This window comes from Patagioenas fasciata, chromosome 20, assembly GCF_037038585.1.
Source record: "Patagioenas fasciata isolate bPatFas1 chromosome 20, bPatFas1.hap1, whole genome shotgun sequence".
In the NCBI taxonomy this organism is placed as follows: domain Eukaryota; kingdom Metazoa; phylum Chordata; class Aves; order Columbiformes; family Columbidae; genus Patagioenas; species Patagioenas fasciata.
Genome location: NC_092539.1, coordinates 6,948,270 through 6,969,190, shown reverse-complemented (window position 1 = coordinate 6,969,190; position 20,921 = coordinate 6,948,270). Strand labels below are relative to the sequence as shown.

Below are 20,921 nucleotides of genomic sequence, written 5' to 3'. Positions count from 1 at the left end.
GCGGCGGGGTCAGGGTGACCAGGACAAGGGCCACCCGGGTTTGACAGCCGAGGGGGTGTCAGGGTGGGGCTGCCCGGCCCCGGTGCCGTCCCGCCGCTGTCCTTGTCCCGTCCCGGTCCCGTCCTGTCCCGTCCCCTCCCGCCGTGTCCCTCCGCAGCCGCGTGGGGGCGCTGTTGTCCCGCCGTTGCGCCGCCGCGAAAACTTTGCTGCGTCTTGAGGGGCGGGAGGAGCGGCCGGACCCGCACCCACCCCCGCACCCACCCCGGCCTCACACCCCCTGCCCTGCACCACGCTCCGGGCACCTGCCCGGCACCGACCCCTTTGGGGAAGCTGCCTCCCTCCCCGCTCCGCTGTGATGCTCTGCGGTGGGGGCAACATCGCACCCATCGTCTCCCATCTGTACCCCCAGCCCAACTGGACTGGGTTGACACCCCCACACTCCCATGGACGGGAGAGGATCGCTGTGGGGACAGGGACATAACTGGGTTCTCTGGTGTCTAATACAGGGTGAGTCCCTCCCTCAGCAGGACACCGGCATCCCCCTCACCTTCCCCTGGACACGGACCTGCACAAAACCTGTAGGAACAAAATCTGCCTGAAATCACCCAAAGCAGTCAGCAGGCAGCAGCACCGGGGACAACACTGCACAGGGCGAATGGGACCCATTCCCATCCTGCCAGCATCCACATACACCCCAAAATGTCCTAGTGGCCCCAGCGAGAACTCATTGGCTCCAAAACAGAGCTGCTCACCCCAGTCATCCAAAAATCCACAGCACAACCAGGATGCAGCCTCAATGCAGGAGCCTCTTGCCGTCCTTCCACGGTGCCACTGCAGGAAACGGATGGAAACCACCTTTGGGTGGGCAGCTGTCACCCCAGTATAGTTTTGGGGTTCCTGGTCCCCCGAGTCCCTGCAAAAGGGCCCAAGTGACCCGAGGTGCGGGGCAGATGGTCAGGGGCCAGGAGCGTGTGTTTAGTTGCCTGTAGGGTTGGGGATGCAGCGAGAGCATCTCTAAGCACAGAAAGCACTGCTTTTGCCCCATTTTGCTTTCCAGATTCTAAGGAAACAAGGCGCTCTGTCACCAGGGAGGGGACACTGAGTGCAGGGCAGCAGTGTCCTGCTGCTCCCGAGATGGGGTGGTGTTTGGGGAGGTGCATGGGTGGGGGTGCATTGGCACTGAGCGTCCGCCCATGCACAGGCACCTAAATGGCCCAAATCCACCAGTTTTCTCCTCATTGAAGCCACCAGCAGCCATCGCATCGCTCTGATTGTCACCTCTGTTCTCAAGTCGTCCATGGGGCAGCCACATCCCGTCCATGGGAGCCCATGGTATTTGTCCCACCTGCTTCCTAAAACAGACATTTTTTGTCCTTTTTTTCACCATGTTGCACTGAGGCTCCTGCAGACCCTTTCCATTAAGCCCCAGCCTTCCCCCCCATCCTTCCCCACCACTAAAGTCCTTTGTGGTGACAGGGAGGGGACAGTGCTTCCGTCCCCCCTGGGACTGGGGTTCCACATCAGCCTCTCAGGTTTCAATGATATCTGCAGTGATTTCCTTGAACCAGGGGCCAATCTCACTTGCAAAAGTTCCCCTTGAATTTATACATAATTTTTTTTGTATTAAGGCAAGGAAGTGTGGCTTAAAATTAAGAGAGGAAGAAGAAATTGGTTGAGCATGTCTCAGCTCACTCTGGTCCTGAGCCCTGCAAAGGGCTGGGGATGAGGATCCCACCATTGAGGACATTGAGTCCCACTCTGCTGGTGACGGGTCCAACCTTGGGGCCAAATTGTGCAAAGCCAAGTCTGCAAAAGACGTGGCAACAGCTCTGGCCGCACTGCAGAGCTGCCTGCTCCCCTCCTCGGCTCAGCTGCCTCCCCGTGGTCGCTGCTGCCGGGAAATGTTTTTCCTGTGACCAGTTTCAATCTTGTCACTCGGTAATTCCTTGTGCGACGAGACAGAAAACACCCCCCAGACCCTCTTCTCCAGCCCATTTGTTTCCTTGCACACTCTCCTGCTCCCGCTCACTCGCCACTTTTCAAGGCAATCACTGGTGCTGCAATTGCTCTTCAGGAATATATATATTTTTTTTCTTTTCCCTAGGTGCTTAATCACCCTTATTACCCTTTTCTGATTAATTAATTCTAATTAATTTTGCACTATCATTTTGGAGAAGAGGTGACCAGGACGGCACATGTTGTTGCAGGTGATTTGCAAGGCAGGTCCTGCAGCGCTGGCTCAACCCTCCCCTCGGCAGCGGTTAACCCGGGTCTGGGTGGGCGCCTGCTGCCCCATTTGCTGCCATTAATGACAATTAATGGAGCAACAAAGCCCTCTGGGGCCCTGGGCAGAGCTTCCAGATACTTTGCTGGGACCCATGCAGTTGGTCCCACCACCTTTGCTGGGACATGGGCTTCACCCCAGCCAAACCTGCCCCTGTCCCCACGTTTGCCCAGCTCCTTCAGCCGCTTCTGCCACACCATGGCCAAGGTTTGGCAAGTTGGAATTAATTAGGCCAGGCCTTCCCCCCCACTCCCTGAGAGCCACCAATGCGCTTGGAGGGGTGGCAGAGACATGGGTCCCTTGTCACCAGCCATGCTCTGTCACCTCTCATCTCCCAGTGCCAGCCCTTCGGTGGTACCAGCACAGGCTTCACCGCCTTCAGAGCCAAAACCCGACGTGGTTTGGCTGACACTGCCCTTAGAATGAACGCAGATGTCCTGGGGACAGAGGCCAGCATCCCTTTGCTGTTTGTCCCCAAAGAAACCCCTGGTCTGTACCTCATCCCCAGCAAGGAGAGGGGACACAGGCTGGGAGGCTGCGGCCACACTCCTGCCCAGGAGACATCTCAGGGTGTCCCTGTCTCTGTCCACCAGCTGCTGTCCCCAAATGGAGCCAGCTGGGCACTTCTGGCCAGCGGCCACCCAGTGCAGCTTCTGCTGGGACCATCCATCCCACCTTGTCCCTCAGCCACTGGCTCTCACCAGGAGGCTGAAGCATCACCAGTGACACTGCTGAACCCCCCCAGCAGCCCGAAATATAGAAAAGGTATTTATTTTATATAGCGTGAAATATACTATATACTACAAATCATATGCTATAAACTAGATAGTGGATATTGTGTGTATATATATACATATAAAATACACGGCGTGTATAGTATTGTGAGTACGATAACTGTGTGTGTGTGTGTATATACACATACATATCGAGTAAATTGACTATTTATGCCTACATGTATACACATACATATATGTACACTGCATATCATACATACCATACATATATACACATTTACATATGCATATAGATATATGAACATGAATATATTCACATATATGTGCACACACACAAATATATATATATATACACATATATAAAACTAGTACAGGTATATAGGGTGTGCATGGTATGGTGCGGGAGAGAGAGAGCATGTATGTACATGTGTGTAGTGAACAGTGAAGCTGCTCTGGCTCCATGGCTGGTACAGGGTGGTGGGGAGGAAGAGGAGGAAGAGGAGGAGGGAGACAAGGAGGAAAGCGCACAGCAGGGAGAAAGAGGGAGGATACAAACTGCTCCCAGTTACAGAAGCTCCCCTCTTTGATTAATTGTACTTTCTGTTTGATAAATGTTACGCACGAGTATAAAATATGCAAAGCACTTAGCAAGTTCACACTGTTTAAAGAACTCAACTAACTAAATTAAAATTCGATGTTACAAAGGGAGCTGCTGACGAGCAGCGTGGCAGCCCGAGCAGGGACCCCGCGCCACGGCCACGCGTCCCCCCACGCATCCCTCCCCAAACAAACGAGGGTGGTGGGTACCAGCTCCCTCCCGCCTGCATCGGAGAGGAGAAAGGAGGAAAACCCAGCCTAGGTCCAGCCTGCCGAGCTCTTGAGCAAGAAACCACAGGCAGGACAGAGGGACTTGACTGGGGGAAAAGATTTCTTTTTCCAAAGTTAAGCCTTCACTGGACTGACAAATCCTCCTGCAAGGCACAACCCCACACCGCTCAGCCCTGACGGGGAGAGACTAAAACAACCCACGCTTTGCAAAACCTCCTGGAAGTTTTTGCCCACATGGTGCGGTGAGGGACTGCTGGAGAGCCAGCCCTAAACCCAGCCCTACGCCCAGCCCTGAGCCCAGCCCTGAGCCCCCATTACACCCCACAGAGGCAGGAGGTAGATCGGATTCTGGGTAACAAGCCAGCTCAGCTTATCCTTGCAGTTTGAGCAATAATTTAGCCCCTCTGAACCCACCCGGCTGTAAATCCTGGCACAGACACGTCCCAAACATTCATTTCAGGCAATGCAGTTTGTGTCATCTTGGCATTAGCATTTACACTCTTATTAATTAATACTTGTTAAACTGCGACTAAAAATAAAGCGCTCGGCTCCTCGTCTCAGCTAACGCTTCTCTGCCCTCGCCCAGCAGCGCGGCTGGGCTGTGGCAGGCTCAGCTCCCTTCTCCATAGCCAGAAAGGAGGGCGGTGAGGGGGGAAATAAAGGGCTGTGGTGAAGCAGGAATCCTGCTAAAGCAAAATTCACCTCTCTCCACACAGCCTGGGTGGAACAAACCGACGGCTCAGCTGTTGCTCAGGGCATGAGGCAGCGTGAGGTTCGCTCTCACCTCTGCTCCTCCCCGGGACGAGCTGTGGGGTGACGGGGATGGCAGCACACGAAAGATTTAACCTTTATTTTTCCATTCCAGCTTCTGAACTTGTTTTGCTGCTTTTTTTTTCTCCCTGGACTGGGCCTGGTTGGCTCAGTTGCTTTTCCCATTGGGAGCCGGTTTTGTTTCACAGGTGGGACACCCTGGCAGGGCTCATGTCTGGGAAGGAAAGGGTTAAACGCAGTGGGCACAGGTGGGCTGTTGTCCCTGCACACAGGCAATTAAACTGGAAGGGCAGCAGCAAAATCCCCTTTTCCTTCCCGGGGGCTGCTACCCATCAGTGTCCCTGCACGTGTGGGTTATTGCTGCTGCCAGGGAGAAAAGGGCCTGAAATTGGGGTGGAAAAAGGCTTTTGGAGAACACCAGGGATGAAACCAGCTGGGTTTGGTGCTCCTACGCTCCAGCCAAACATAAGCCCTGCGAGTCTTCTTGTTTCCTCCCTTCATAATTGCCCGAGCTCTCGGGGCCCCTTCAGACCTCAGAGAAGCGAAGAAAGCAAAGTCTCAGCACAGGCTGCTTCCCATATAGATTCCATGCATTGCCCATAGCTCTATAGCACACAGACCTGCAGTGCATATAGAGCTGGGGCACATGGCTGGCACGGGCCTGGCTGGGGGAGGCTGTGCGGCTCCCTGGTGCTATTGCTGGGGAAAGCAGTCTGCTCTGCAATATTTAATAACATTAATAACATTAATAATAATAATAATAATAATAATAATAATAATAATAATAATAATAATAATAATAATAATAATAATAATAATGATGTTTTAAAACCTTAACTAATGAAAGCCCAAAGCCTGCAAATTCATGCAACACTGGGAAAGCCCCAGGTTACCAATCTGCATGACTTCAACCACTGAATCTTGCAAGACTTGGCCATGACCTCTGCTCCTGGCTTGGGTGCTCTTCATTTTCCTGGAAAGCCCAAGCTCCAGCAGAGCAAAGCTGGACGTCAGGATCCCACATTCCTGGCTGTGCTGGGGCAGCCCAGTGTGGCGCTGGGGGTGCTGGAGCTGCCGATGCCCAGGTCTCATCTGAGCCGGGTCAGGTACCGGAGCCGGCGGCACTTGGTGGTGCAGCACAGGGGGTGAATGTTAATGATGCCGAGCTCCTGGGAGAAATGATCAAATTCTCTGTATAAAGCAGGAAGGAGAGGAAGGGAAGGGGGGGAGAAAGGGAAAATACTCCACAAACTAATTCTGCTGATGAAAATTAAAATCAGGCGTCGCCAAATCAACCCCAGAATGAGCTGGAGCCACAGCCCCAGCCTGGCCACAGCCACCCTTCAGGATCGGGTCTGCTCGAGTTTTGCTCCCGTTTGTCTCCAAAAAGCCCCCAGATGTGCTAAGCCAGCAACCCCCAATGCAGCTAAAGGTGCTTCAGCCTCTGGGGCAGGATCAGGCCAACCCAGCTGAGAGCATCACGGCTCCAAGAGGGTTTATCTTCACCTCTGGTGCCTTCGCTTCACTCAGCTTTACCTGCCCTGAGGGTGAGCACCCAGAATTGTGAGATTTCTTTCCATGTCAAAGATTAAAAAAATGCAACGTTGAGAGCTTTTTATTTATTTTTATTAACTTCTGGGCTTTGAGCCTTTAAAGATTTACTTTTCCCCCCTGTGCTCTGCAGCAAGGACGGCTCTAAAGGTCCTTCTGGCCTGAAACAAAGGCAGAAACTCGGCAGCGATCGCAGGACTCCAGGAGCTGCTGCTTTAAAAAGAAAACTGGCCTTAAAAAGAAAATAAGGTAAGAGTTTGGGATTGGGCTGTGCTGCAGCATCCAATCCCACAGCCTGGAAAACCTCCCACTGAGCCTGGGAAGTCCCATGGGAGGGACACGGCTCCAGCGTTCTCGGGGTGGCTCTGGGGACACATGGGGACTTTCCTGGTCTCGGGCAGTTCGGATGGCACCGAGGAGGGCGCAGGGCTCTGCACCAGCGGACACCAGGGTTGGGGCCACAGTGATCCTGGGGGATACCCATGGGTGGGACCCCCCCAAAACCCTACCTTCCTTCCCTTACCATCCCCTCTCCCTGGCCGTGATTTCATGCTGACCCCGGGCTACTTTCCTCCTCCCTCCGTTCCTCCTCGCTCCCTCCATCCCTCCTCCCTCGCTGGCTGCTGCCAAGTCCGCAGGTTCCCGCTGTGACCTTGAGCTGGTTCCTGGAGCCGGTTGTGGGTTTCTTAAAGGAGCCGTGGGTGCTCCCAGCACCCCCCTCCTGCTCCCCCAAACCCCAGCACAGCCACATACTGGGACTGCAGGGGACGGAGGAACCAGGAATGAAACAAGGGGGGCCCAAAGGGCACAGAAATTGGGAAAAAGTGGCCAAATCTGAGGCCATGGCTTGGCTGCTGTGTTTTCTCTGGGGCCAAACAGCCATGGGAAGGGGATTCCCAGCCACCAGACCTGGCACTGAGTGAGGGGTGGGTGGGCAAAGCTCCGGCTTGTGCCTGGTGCCCAGTGCTGGTGGGTGCATGGGGGAAGCAACAGCCCACCTCCCATGGAGATCCGCACCTGGAGCCTCGGCAGGGCAGAAACCTCCCAAACTGCCCTTGCCCAATTCCCTAAATACACCTCAAACCCTCCCTGAACAATCCTCTGGGTTAACCCTGCTTGGCCAGGGCAGGAACCATCTCTTGGGATGAGACTGAGAAGCCAAAAAGCATCTCAACGTGCAAACAGCTCTGGTGTGGACATGCGCATGGAGACTCTGCTGGGAGCAGAGGTGTCCTGGCACCTCTGCCATGGAGGTTTTAAGCCACAGCTTGGCTAAGCTGGGCAGACAGAGGTTTCAGCCTTGCTTGGCCAGCCCAGGCCATCCTAAAAGCTCCATCAGGTGGAGAGGACCCCAATCAATAATTGCCTTCAAGGCAAGCGATAAAACTTTGAAATTATGCAGGCAGCAATCACTGCTCTGCAGTGAAGGTCCTGTTTAATTCATGGGGATGGTCTTGGGGAACCAGGGAGGGGGGTCTTAAATTAGGGAGAAAGTACAAGGGGCCGCACTGCTGCCATCTATGTCGGGTCTACGGTGCTTGGACGAGCTTGGAAGATGCTGTGGTGACAAAGCTACTGCCGAACCTTCCTCACTGCAGTGCCCCAGCGCAGCACCTCGTCCAAAACCCGCTGAGGTTTTGGAGAAATCCAGAGGTACCCCAGAGCCCCTTCTTGCCTGAGCATCTCTCGATTCTCAGGAGCTGCTGCAGCATCGCTCCCTATGGGTGCCTGGATCACAAGATCCCACAGATCTGCCTGGAGACCCCAAAAGCAAGTGAACTGGAAACCAGCAACATATTCTGACCCAGGTATGGAGCCCATGATGACCTGTAGTGGCGTGGGAGGGGATGTTCTCAGCCTCCTGTGTTACAGATACATACAGGGGAAACTGAGGCATGGTGGGGTTACAGAAGCAGAAGAGGTAACTGATGGTTAACAGAGACATTCAGCAGGGCTCATGTCCTGGAATAACCAGCCTCTCAGGGGAGGAAAACCTAGAGATTGCCCTCTGTATTACTACAAAAATATGGGCCACGTTTGGACCACATAAAGGCACCACTTGGCCACCAAAAGTCAGAGCCTGGTAGCCAGGGCACCCTCAAGAGCCCCTGATCCCACTGCGGAGAAAATGTTCCTCTGCCACCTTCATCCCAGCTGCTGGGGCTGGTGGTCTGCGCAAGGAGCCGGGGCCAGCCCGCAGGTGACAAGGACCAAAGGGCTCAGGGTTGTTGAGGCAGCACGGGAGGCTCAGCCATTACCACCACCTTGGGGACAGCTGGGGACAGCCCGAGCCCACATCCCACGCGGCGTGGGGACACAGCTCTCAGCGCAGCCAGCGCCGCTCCGGGGAGGAGAGATGGAGCAGGAGAGAGGAAAGAAAAGGAGAAAAATGAGTTTTCCTGCTGCCCCAGCGGTGTGGCCATTGATCGGGCGCAGGCTGGTGTGGAGCGGTGCTGAGAGCCTCATTCCCCACCGCCAGCTCACAATTATTGGAAAAAAACTGGCGCTGCTGCTGCAGTGAAATTAGTTATTGATCTCTTGTCTGGGTGACAAGCACGGTGCTCAGCCGCGGGGCTGCTCTCCTCCTCCGCTCGCCCCGCCGGGGCTCAGCGTCCCTGGGCTGTCCCGCAGGTGGAGGTGACAAGGAGGCGAGCAGAGGTCTTGGTGCTCACCCCGGCTCCAAAGCTGCTCCTTGAGGAAGCAATGAAAACATCAGCGGGAGAAAAAAGGGCTCTGCCCCGCATAGGATGAGACCCCTGAGTGCTGCCAGGCTCCTGCATTTGTCCTTTGCCAAGCTTCGCCCCCAGACCCACAGCCATCACCCACCCCTGCCAGGGCTCCCATTGGGGTCAGGGTGTCGTGGGGCCTTTTCCACCTCTGGATAACCCATCCATGGTGGAGGGAGCTGCAATCAGGCGGCTTTTATCATCTGGACGGGCTCTGCACATCCCTGGCTCAGTTGGCTGGAGAGGCTGGACCAGCACTGGTGGGGACAGGGACACAAAGCAGGATGCAAGGCTGGAGCAAAGAATTTTTGCCCATCCTAGGGACATTTTCAAAGTTTCAACCAATAAAAAAGGTATGTTCTTGTTATAAGTCCCAGTGCAAGGCAGGAACAACAGGGGACACCTTAAAGGATCCTGTTTTCCTCCAAATGTGGTCACCAGAGAAACGCTTTGCTCAGGGCAAAGTCAGGCTTTGGTTTCCAGCAGGTTTGTTTTGAGTCTCACCTTTGCTTTGAGATAATTCCGGAGTTTCTTCTGCACAGAGCATTGGGAGCAGGGCCGGTGGTTTGGGGCTGGCACTGGGGTCCCCTCCCTCACATCAGGATTGTTTGACTGTTCAAAGGGGTTTTTTCCACCAACTTTTTGCCCCAGAAGGAAGTTCCCCGGAGGGAACCCTCCCCGGGTGTGATTAAAGTGGCTTTTGGGATGTAAATGAAACGCCAGGTGATGGGTTCCAGGGGCAGTGGCTTCTGCAAAACCCACAAACTTTTCGCTTAGGTTTTTTCTGTGGGTCCGTGTGAGGGGAATGCGGCTGGTGTCCCTCTGCCTGCAGGGTCCCATGGGTGCTGGGGTGTTCCTGGGGGGCCACAAGCTGGTGGCACTGCCCATGGGAGGAGACATGGTGGGGACAGTATGGACCAGGACCTGTCCCATTAGTAGCTCCCAGAGATGGGCAGAAAGTGGCAGGTGAACAGTGGCAGGGAACAGTGGTCAGAGGCCACCGAAAGCCACCAAGGTGGCTCATGGGATGTCCCCAAGCCTTGCAGTGAGGGACACAGTGAGCGTCTCTCACCTCCTGCCTCCCTCTCAGCATCCCAGGCAGCACAGGACTCTGTCACCATGGGTGTCCTGGGGGGGCTGGGGGGTCCCAGCCCTGGACAAAAACCCAGGAACAAAAGCTGTGGGATGCAGGAGGCAGCTCTTGGGATGCAGGAGGCATGTCCCGGCCAGGGGGGTCTGTTTAGCCCAGGGGGAGGCGGAGAGGGGAGAGGAAAACTGCATTTCAAAGTTTTCACCCTTTGTGAACCATTCACAGCCCTCCCAGTGCTCCCCACATGGCTCTGGTACCTTGGCGAGAGGGCAACGGGTCCCCCTGGGGCTGTGATGGGGATGGAAATGGAAAAAAAAGGGAAGGGAGAGGGAAAGAGGAGAGAGAAGAGGGGAGAGTGGAGAGGGGAGAGAGGAGAAGGGAGGAGAGGAGAGGAGAGGGAGGAGAGGAGAGGAGAGGAGAGGAGAGGAGAGGAGAGGAGAGGAGAGGAGAGGAGAGGAGAGGAGAGGAGAGGAGAGGAGAGGAGAGGAGAGGAGAGGAGAGGAGAGGAGAGGAGAGGAGAGGAGAGGAGAGGAGAGGAGAGGAGAGGAGAGGAGAGGAGAGGAGAGGAGAGGAGAGGAGAGGAGGGGAGAGGAGAGGAGAGGAGAGGAGAGGGAGTGGGAGAGGAGAAGATAGGGAATCCCCCATTGCCCTCACATCCAGGCAGGGAGCGGCTGCGTTGAAGAGCCACTGGCATCTTCCCCTAAGAAGCAGCTTCCCAGTTCACAACTGGGCACTTCTCCAGTGAGTTCAGCTCACCCCACCGTGGGCATGGGAAGGCACTGCGCGAGCGAGCCAGTGCAGCTCCAAACCCCAGCAAAGCTGGGACATGGATCCCGACCCCCCTGCACAGAGATGAAGCAGGAGGAAGATGCAGGCGCCGGGGCCGACCCCATCCGCCGCTCTCCTGCCTCCTGCTGCCCTCCGGCGCGCTGGCGGGAGCCAAGCCCACGCCGACGGCGGCGGCTGGGCAGATGGAAAGACCAAATGATGGCTTTGCAGGGGGCCTGGGATTTGTTTGAGCCATCGCTGTCTCAGTGAGTGACTTCGAATAACGGATACACTTGAGAAAATCACCATCTGCTCCCGGACAATTCGCAACCAGAGGAAAAGGTGAAATAAATTCGGCGACTTGTATTATCTGCCCGTTCCCGGCTCCGACAGCAGGGTCAGGCTTTGTGCAGCGTCCTGAGAGTGACTGGGAATGAGAGGATGGTTTGGGATGAGCAAAGAATGGCAAGTGGGAAGAGGGTGGAAGCGGTGAGGCCCTGGGATGCTGCGCCCACAGCTGGGCTCTCCTGGCATCCTGGCTTTGGTGAGTTTGGCAGGAAGACAAAATCTCACCAGATCCACTATTTCTTTCCATCTGAATTTCGAGTGCCTCCTGCTTCCAGCTGGGCTGGAAATACCACAAAAACAGATGCTACAATGCAGCGCTTTAGTTCTTTGAAACTGGGAAGAAACCAGACATGAAAAATAAACGCAGGGGTTTGCAGTTCTGGCCCCACCGGCCAAGCTGGGGATGGGTCTGGGGGCGGTTGGAAGAGCCTTCGCACCCCCAGACCAGCCCTCAGCAGCTCCCAAAATCAAACACCCAACACAGTGTCACAGGGAGCCCCCCAGGTGGGTGACATGGATGGGGGGCCCCGTACAAGGTCTTGGGGAGGGGAGGGGGCTCACTGCTGAGACCCATAGCCAGACCCAGGTCACATCCCCCGGCACAGCATCCGTGAGCACAGCGCTGCCAGCCGGTAACGGGCAGGATGCTCCGGCACACGCTTCGGCTGCTCCCTGCAGCCGGTCCCAAATCCTCACCGGGGACCCCAAGCAGCCCCTCACTGAGCAGCACGGGCACAGTGAGGAACAGCAAGTGCTTGGGAAGGAGGAAGAAGTGGAGGAGGATGGGGATGAGGAACAGGATGAAGAGGAGGATGAGGATGGGGAAGAGGATGAGGGTGAGGATAAGGATGAGGAAGAGCAGGATGAGGATGAGGATGAGGATAAGGATAAGGATAAGGATAAGGATAAGGATAAGGATAAGGATAAGAATAAGGATGGGGATGGGGATGGGGATTGGGGATTGGGATGGGAATGGGGAGAAAGATGAGGGTGAGGATGAGGAGAAGCAGGATGAGGATGGGGATGGGAAGGAAGATGAGGATGAGGAGGAGCAGGATGAGAAGCAGGATGAGGAGGAGCAGGATGAGAATGAAGATAGGGATGAGGATAAGGATGGGGAGGAGGATGAGGATGAGCAGAATGAGGAGCAGGATGGGTATGGGGGTGAGGATGAGGATGGGGAGGCAGGCAGGTGGGACGGCGGGGCAGATTGCACCACCAAGCCGCAGCGAGCGGGAGCGGGAAGGCGAAAGCTGAGCGAGCAAAGGGAGAGGGAGCAGAAATCTGTTGCCCAGGCTGTGTGTGCTTCGCTGTCAGCCGGCTCTGATTAACGGGCTGCCTTCCAGCTCCGCGCCGGCTGCGTTCCTGGCAGGATCGGAGCCCCCCCGGCTTCCTGCCGTAGGAGGGGCTCGCTGAAAGGTTACATTTGCACAATGTGCCGCTGGAAAAGCGGTGCCAGAGGTTGCAGGCGGGGGAGCCGGGTGAGCAGGCAGCTCCGCTCCGCTCTTGCGCTGCCTGTGTAATGGAAAAAACCCTCTGGGGGGAACGCGCAGGAAAATATTAAGTTACGCTCCCCCAGCACGGCAGAGATGGGCCAGGCCGGTTGTGGATGGGGGGAATGAGAGCGAGGGATGGGGCAATGGCGGTGTGCACCCCCAGATCCTTAGTGCTGCTCCACATCAGCCAAAATGTGGGGAAATATACGGCTGTGCCCGTGCACCCCCATCACCATGGGCTGCAGGGCAGTGAACCCTCCTGCGCAACACCGGGCTCCCCGGTAAGGGTTTGCAATCGCCATAATCAGGATCCAGCGTCTCTGCCGCTTGGTAGGGAAAATTGAGATGGTTGAGGGGAAATTTCCCAATCTGGCAAGGAAGAATTTCCTTCGATAGAGCTTCGTTCTGCACCGCTGTGATTTATGGGGCTTTGCACTGCCAGGATTACATCCACACACATGCACATCTCATGCCCAGTTTTCCCAGCCCACTGCCCCATAACTTTTGGTCTGATAATATTATATTTTGGTGTCTGGAAAGTCCAGCTCCTTGTGGGATCGCCGAGCCCACCATCGCTGCTCTCTGCCCCACAGCATCACCTAAAACCTTCACTCGCCTCCTCCATCATCCCTCTTGCACCAAAGCAGCCTCCTGAGCGGCTCGGCACCCTCCAGGGTGAAGCTCTTCATCCCTTCCTGCACAAACCCTTCCTTTCATCATCTCGTTTTTTATTTCATCTCAACCTGGACACCTTCTGCTCCTCAGCCGCGGAGGAGGGGTCAGGGCAGCACCCACCCTCACCCCTGGGTGCTGGAGCCAGCTCGATCTGCCTTGCAGGAGCCAACATTTTCCTTTTTGTCTCCTTGTTTCCTTGGTTTCAAGGTTTTTCTTCCTCACTGAGCCTGTAATTAAAACAAAACCAAAAACAACAACAACAAACTAAGGAGGATTCCCAGATTGGGAGGGGGACTGCAGCTGCCCCACAGGCTCCCCCTCCCTGGGCACAGGACTCAACAGTCTCGCCCTGATTCCCTGGTTTTGCCCCAAAACGTTTAAATCTCACCCTCCCCCTGTGCTGGAGCCGGCCAGACTCCAAACCCCACTAGGTCCTCTGTTCAGCATCACCCAGCCCCGGTCCCCACCGCGCTGGGGTGCGAGTCCTCCCCCTCCGCGGCCCTGGCTTCCCTCTGCGTCTGTTTTCATTCAGATTTGGAGATAAGCTTCCAAATAAAGGCAGCGTTTTTAACCACTTGGCCTTATCAGCCACCATCCACCCACATTCGCTGTCCACCCAGCAGAGCTTGGAAGATGCTCCGAGGGAAAAAGGGACCCCAAATATCCAGACCTCTCCTTCTCTAAGCTGCAAACCAGCCCCCCGGCCTGTAGCGTCGCTCTGGAGGACACCGGTGGCTTTGAGAAACTATTTCTCCCATTAATGGTCCCTGCCCAGGGACAGCAGTGTTGATGCAACCCCATGTGTGAATCCAGCCAAGGACCAGCTTGGCACAACTGGATTTTATTCCTGGTTTTGCCGCTGGCCCAGGGATGACCTTGGGCAAGTTGTTTCCCTTCACTGTGCCGGTGTTTCCACTTGCTCTCCCATTATCAGCCCTTTCTAAGTCCAGTGATGCTCTGCCCAGAGAGATACCTACCAGCTTGAGGAGATGCCATCCGGCTTCATATCACATCACCCCAAAAGGTGTGTGAATGGCAGCAGCTCTGAGCATCGGTGGGTCCTACACCCTGCCAGCATGAGCCTCGCTTGAGGTGTCCCCTGGGATGGGCTAGAAATAGTCTTACTCTCTTCCTCTGAGTCTTGGGGACCATGGTGGGTGGAAGAAGTCCTCCAAGAAGCATGGGGGAATAACACCAATGATGGCAGCAAACTTGGCTCCCTAAAGATCCAGCTTTTGGAGGTAGCAAACCAACCCAAATACCCCAGGTAAACCCTACAGCTGTGCTCTAGGAGCCCCCACCCTGCAGAGGGTCCCCATTAGAGACCCGTTACTGGCGATGGAGGGGCACGTCTACCTGGATGGTATGTCGGGAAACACAACCAGCAGCCGTTTCTTTCCCCCACTGGCTCCCAGAAACCTCCCCTGTGAGCCCCATTGCAAAGAATCCCAACATCAAACCACAGCCAAGCCACGTGGCTCATTGGGGAATCAGACCTGGCCACAGCGCTCAGCATCTACAGAAACAGCATGGTGGCTTTTGGGGACAAGTGTGTCACGCCAGGAGCTGCTGGGTCCTCTGTCCTGTACTCGCCAGGTCAGAGCCTGTCTCAAGGATGTGGTTGTTTCCTGCCCTTTTCCCAAAAAAGGTCCCCAGCCATGCCAAAAAACCGTGAGTCCACCGAGCCCTTGCTTGTGGACAGCAGAGATCTGCCTGATTGCCTGCGGTTGGTTTTCTTCCTCCTTTCCAGCTGTTAAGTTGCATTATAGACAGTTAAAAATACATCACATACTTTCCTAATGCGACTTTTCCATGGTAAACAAGCAGCACGGCCACCACCGAGATGCAGGAGGTCGCAGGGAGAGCTGCTCGCCTGTGCCCATGAATGGCCAAACGATCGGTTCTTCCGGCTTACAAACGCCTGACCCCAAATTTGGGTCCCACAGAGGGGAATCGTGTGGCCCCACAGCAGCTTTGGCCTTGGCAGACTGACCCACTGGGCTCACTGCCTCTTGCCTCAGTTTCCCCACTTGTAAAAGCATTTATGGTCCATTCTCTGTGATGAGATCCACATTAACCAAAACTTGGCATTCTCTGTTCGGTTTTACAGGAAAAGGGCCTTTCGCACAGGGATCAGGGGTTAATAGAAGTACAGAGTTGAGCTAAAATTATCTGCTAACAGCATTAACAGGGAAAAGCCAATGACTGGCACTGGCGCCATGGCATCCCATGGAAATGCCAGGCACAGAGCCCTGTGTGAGCTGGGGTGAACCTCCTCTCCTAGCAGCACGGCAAGCTCTGCTGAGGTCTGGGCTGGGTGGAAACAACACCTCCTTTGGGTTTGCTGCGGTGCTGGAAGGAGCAACCTACATCTCCAAAAATGGGTTCCCTTGCGGCCAGGAGACATCACGGTGTGAGGGAGAGCAAAGGTGCTGAGAAGGAGCATCATTTCCCTTCACCTCAACCAGGCTGCACTGAACCCAGAACAACCCCGGCAGACACCTCCTCAACCTCTCGCAGGACCAATGCCACAGCCCCAGCACCCCAAGGCAGCAGAGGCACCCTGGATCCCAGTGAGGGGCTGGGATGGGGAGGAGAACCTGCAAAAGGGTGAGGAAGGAGTTAAATCCTCAGCACAGCCAGCTCCCCCTCCTGCTTATCTGCTAACTTTGGGAGGAAGGGAATAGCATAAAGGTAAGAGTGGAGGAAGGAGAGAGGAGACAGATGAGAGAAGGAGCGAGCGAGGGAGAGGGGGAGCGAGGAACAGACGGCAGAGAGGGAGAGCGTGGGGGGGAAGATGCTGACGCTTCTCCTGCATCTCTGCAAGAGGCAGATAGAGGGGAGCAAGGGGAAAAAAAAAAAGAAAAGAAAACGAAAAAGAAGGCAAAGACCAAGGGAACATGGGAGAGGGAGAAGGAAGGAGCCGGAGCGAGGGAGCATGTGTGAAAGTCGCAGTGAGAGAAGGGGCCTCTTTGATTCCCCGTGCCTCATACCAGACAGTGTCTAGACTGCAGCAATTATTGTCAGCTCAGAACACCCAGGCATTGCCATTTCAGCTGAAAGGGAGCTTAACAAAGAGCGAGGAAGAGAAAAAAATACCCTGCCGGCAGAGAGCTGGTCTCCCTCCAGCACAAGGGGCTCTTCGGCAGGTCCCCCACCACCCCGGGTCCCCATTGCCCCCAGCCCCGGGTGTCCTCGCAGCACGGGGAGCAAAGAGTTTGCAGTGGAGAGGGGTGGCTGCAGGGTGCGAGTGGTTCCCAGCCCGGTCCCAGGGTCCTTGGCTGATTTTGGGGTGCAACCACCAGGCTCAGCTCTCCCTGCAAGCCCAGGTGATGGGGTGAAGGGCTGGGGGGAAAGGGCCCCCCAGGGAGGTTGGGGGTGGCCCAGCAGAGGAGCAGTTTCCCCAGCGGGCAGCATTCAGCTGTGAGTGCTCATGAGCTGCTCTCCCAGCCAACGGTGGATGGACAGACGGACAGCTCAGCCTCACCACGGAGTCGGGGAGATGCGCACACCTCCTCCGGGCAGCTGGGACATGGACCATAGAGCCGGGCACCTTGCTCCTGCTTCGGGACCCTGATGAATGCTGCTCCGGCAGCTCTTTAGCTCCTTTGGGTTTAAGGAAATAATGGCAGGTTACTCATGCAAAATCACGAATAAAAATAATCCACCCCATCTCCCCACTGCCATCGGCAGAGTTACCCTTTCCCGTCTCAAGCCCTTTGCCCTCTGAGGGGCTTTTGTGCCTTTGGAAGTTTGGGATGTGGCTGAGCCTCCCAGGAGGGATTTAATGCCCAGAACTGGCCGAGAGTCAGGAATTCCTGCCGTCCACTGGAAATACCCGCCCTGCGCCCACCCCGGCTCTCTGGTGAGAGCCAGGTCCGAATACCTCGGAGGGGAAGAGGTCAGAGGAGAGCTCGTGCGCCCTGTCTGCACCATGCCCGTGGCTTTGGGGGTGGCAATGATCCTACCCCACTGTCCATGGGGCTGCCTGTAGATGTGCCCCTTTGGGAGCATCCCCAGCTCCAGGGCAGTGCCAGCCGTCTTCAAAATTTGGGTGCAAAGAGCAACGCAGCCCAAGACCTTCTCCACTGTTGGGTGGCACTGGGGACTGTCCCCACAGAGACCAGCGGCCTCTCTGCTGGGAAAGGCGGCCCATCCCTGCAGATGCCAGAGCGCAGCTCTGGTTTAATTAGCACTTTCAATGCTTGGAAAGGAGGTGCGAGGGAATACCGAGCAGGTCGGACACGTTTTCCTCACTAGTGATCTGGGCTGGTGACAGAGAAGCTCCCCAGCTCCAGCTGTCTTGGCTGGGAGGGTGCGATGTTACCCTGGAGTCTGAAACACGGCAAATACCCTTGGTGAGCCCCATTTGGGCCCCTCAGAGCAGGGACATTCTGTTGAAAGGGGGTTTTATAGAAAACCCAAACAGTCAGCACACTGACAGTGTGGGACGCAGCCTGAGAGGTGCCCGACCCAACAGCAGCTCAGCTCAGCTGTTTGTCCTTCTCTCTGCCTTTGGGGAACAAGATCCATTTTCCGCCCAGGTCTGGTCATGTCTGCTAAATCAGTGACTTCTCCCATGGGTACATGGCACTGCTGTTGCTGTGTGGTTAAAATCGGTCCCACTCAGGATCTGGTTGCTGTGACATAACAGATGTCAGAAGAAGTCCTACAGAGGACTGGGATGGCAAAACCTGGCTGAGGAGGGACTCATCCCCTCAGTTTACCTTGTCTGGCCATGGCATGTCCGTGGAGACGATGCTGTTTCCCGGTGCTGGGTTCTCTGGGCGAGGGTTGGAGGAGGAAAGTGTCAGCATTGCCCATTGCTCACGTCTCCCGTCACCACCTCATTGCAGCAGTGCCAGCATCGCTTCTGCATCGCGGAAACAGGGTCTCCAGCTCCCAATTGCTTCAGCAAAGTCCCACACCTTGGGCTTGTAATGCTTCTGTGGTGGAGGACACTGCATTTCCAACAAGTGTGGGTCCTGCAGTGAAATAAATACCTGGTATGAGCAGTAGTAGGTCTCCACCTTGTGAGCTTGGGCCAGAAACTGTTTGACCTTCACAGGGAACTTCTGGTGAGCCTCCCTGAGCCAGGGCTGGACCACGAGGAGCCCAGACCTGCGACGCGTCTCGTGGGCTTGGGGAGGTGTTTCCCCGAAGATCTGCCAGCGGCAGGGCTTCGAAACCACCACCCCAGGGCTCTGCACCACAGACCAAACCCAGCCCTGCAATGCAGGGGGGCTGCAACTGCGGCCTCTCTGCAGTTCTCTGATGCTACACCCCCACCGAAGCGTGCTGAAGCAATGGAAGAGGGAAGACCTTGCTTTCTCCTCCATGATACCTCCAGTGTCCCTCCCTCGGGCAGCCTGGCCTGCCTGCAGAGCAATTTTGGGAGCCTCAGTTCCCCAAGAGAAACCCAGCCCTGCTGAGACACGGGGTCCCACCAGCCCCCCTGAGCCCCATGCTCCCCCCAGATCTCTGAAACTGCCACAGTCCCACCCAGTGGGGAGAGGAGCGATCCGGGAAGCCACAACTGCCGCAGTACGTGTCCTTCTTTGTGTGTGAGCGGGTGGGTGGGAAGGAAACCGGCCGCATCCTGCCCCCAGCGCGGGGGGCACCAACATGTGCCGGGAGCGGCCGGAGGCGGCAAAGTTGGCAAAGGCGCAAGGCAGCCCAGGCTGTCTGGCCATGGCAGGGCCATCACCAGCCAGGCCTGGCACTGCTGTGTCCTGTCCCCCCCACAGCGCCAGGGCCATGCGGGGAGGCACAGGGGCACCCTGGCATCCCCACACCACGACCCTCGCCCACCTCCTCTCTGCCAAGCTGCCTGCAAATGCCAACTGCCTGTTTCCACTTCCTCCAGATTTACCCCCTTCGTCTTTTTTATTTTATATTTTTTTTCCTCTGCTCCCCCCCCGCCCCCTTCCGTCCTTTCTTCTTCCTGGGTTAAAAATAATCAAGTTTCTGGGAAGCAGCAACTCCTGCTGCGCTGCCTCCCTGCACTCGCCCCGGAGAATCGCTCGGCTCTCCGCTCCGGCCCCTCCTCGCTGCTCGCTCCTTCCTCCTCCCCACCCCCTACAGGGATCTGACTAATATGCTCGGGCTCTGCTTGCCAGCTCAGCTGGAAAGGAATTTAACCATTGCCTGGCCTTGGAGGGAAGGAGCGGAGAGCCCAGACCTCCCCCGGAGAGGAGCGACCGTCACCCGGGAGCCCTGGGCTGGGTGATGGAGGAGCGGGGATGCAGGGTGCCAGCAGTCCATGGAGAGGAGCAGTCACAGCCCCGAGCCCCACGCGGGTACAATAACCCTGGTAGACTCCCTCAGAAGTAAGTGTCCTGCCTTCCCGTAGGGTGGGCAAAGCAAAATACAGCACCCCAGGGGCTGTGGTCCCCGTGGCAGCTCCTCATCCAGCCACAGATGCTCCCTGGGCACCCGCACCCCGAGCCTGCAACTCTCTACAGGGCTCAGCACCGGGTGAGGGTGGGAGCTGGGGTCCCATGCATTGCTGCTCAGGGGTCGCAGTGGGGCTGGCAGCTCCAGGCCCGTGGCCCTGAGGTCTGCGGGGGGGGAGTCCCGGGTGTGGGAGCCGCGGCTGAGCCCCGCTGCGGTGCAGGAGCTGGCAGCTCTCTGCTGAGGGCAGGGGGTCAGCTTCTCCTTCAACGCAGTGGGCAGGAAGCGCTGAGCAAAGGCAAAGTCACGCCTGGGTAAAAACCACGCGATGAGAAAGCTCCCCTGTCCCCCAAGACTAAACCCCGGTGCAACCCCAGTGCTAAATAAACTGGTGTATGTGTGACCCCCTCTGCTCTCCCCGCTTGCCAGCCAGGCTCTCAGCACAAGCAGATTTAGCAGCACAGCAGCAAGAGCTGTGGCTCTGCTTTACAGCAGGACAAGTAAAGCACAAAGCCTTGACCAAGGTTATCCCAGACAGTTTGTTGCAGACTGACCCACCCTCCCAAGGCTCCAGCTCGCTGCTGTATTGCAGCATCTCCCTGCTCCGACAAGAACTCCCCTTGAAATCTCCTGGCCCTTGCAGGAGGACTTCAGGGCCAGAAATCTGAAGCCCAGCACCCCAGCGCTGAGCCGAGCCAAGAGGCACCGGCTCGGCCGCCGTTACCCCCTGCGCTGGCTGGCTCAGCGCGGCCGCTCCGGTGCCAGGGCACAAATCGTCCCGGAGGAGGACACCGGTTTTCCCGGAGCCCACTGCCGGGCGAGCTGTCAGCACTGCCTGTCCAGAGATGGGGCTGGGGAGGAGGAAAGGGCACCGAGCGCAAAGCAGAGACCCAGAGAGCACAGGAAAGCTGCAGCCAGAGGTTGACCGCTTAGCTGCTGGGATGCTGCGTAAAGCAGGGTCCAGCATATGCCAGGGGAAAGGGGTTGTGCTGGCAAGAAGGAATCTGAAAGAGGAAGATGTCTTCTCTCCAAACCCTCCCTTAAATGGCAGTTCTGCTGTAAAGTAGGGTAGGAGGGAGCTCAGTGTTTGTTTTCTCTGCAGGACATGAGCGCAGCTCAGCCTGGGAGTGCAGACTTGGGCTGGGCTCCTCGCTGACGCGGCCCCCCAGGAGCAGCAGCGCTTTCTGCAGCCCCAGTTCGGCTCTTGCAAACGTCCCTGCGGAACCATCGGTCGGTGCAGGGACTCAGGGCACGGGA

The 20,921-nt window shown here is 56.5% G+C and overlaps 1 long non-coding RNA gene across 7 annotated transcripts in view; it reads right to left on the bottom strand.

Moving 5' to 3' along the window:
* Positions 1-12,995: 12,995 nt before the first annotated feature.
* The window catches only part of LOC136110590 (uncharacterized), a 102,671-nt gene continuing 94,745 nt past the window's right edge, over positions 12,996-20,921 (bottom strand). For 6 of the 7 annotated variants that reach the window (XR_010652633.2, XR_011742007.1, XR_011742005.1 and 3 more), the window contains one exon: positions 12,996-18,256. This is a non-coding gene — a long non-coding RNA (uncharacterized lncRNA). The remainder of the gene's footprint in view (positions 18,257-20,921) is intronic. The other variant, XR_011742010.1, reaches the window with a different exon arrangement.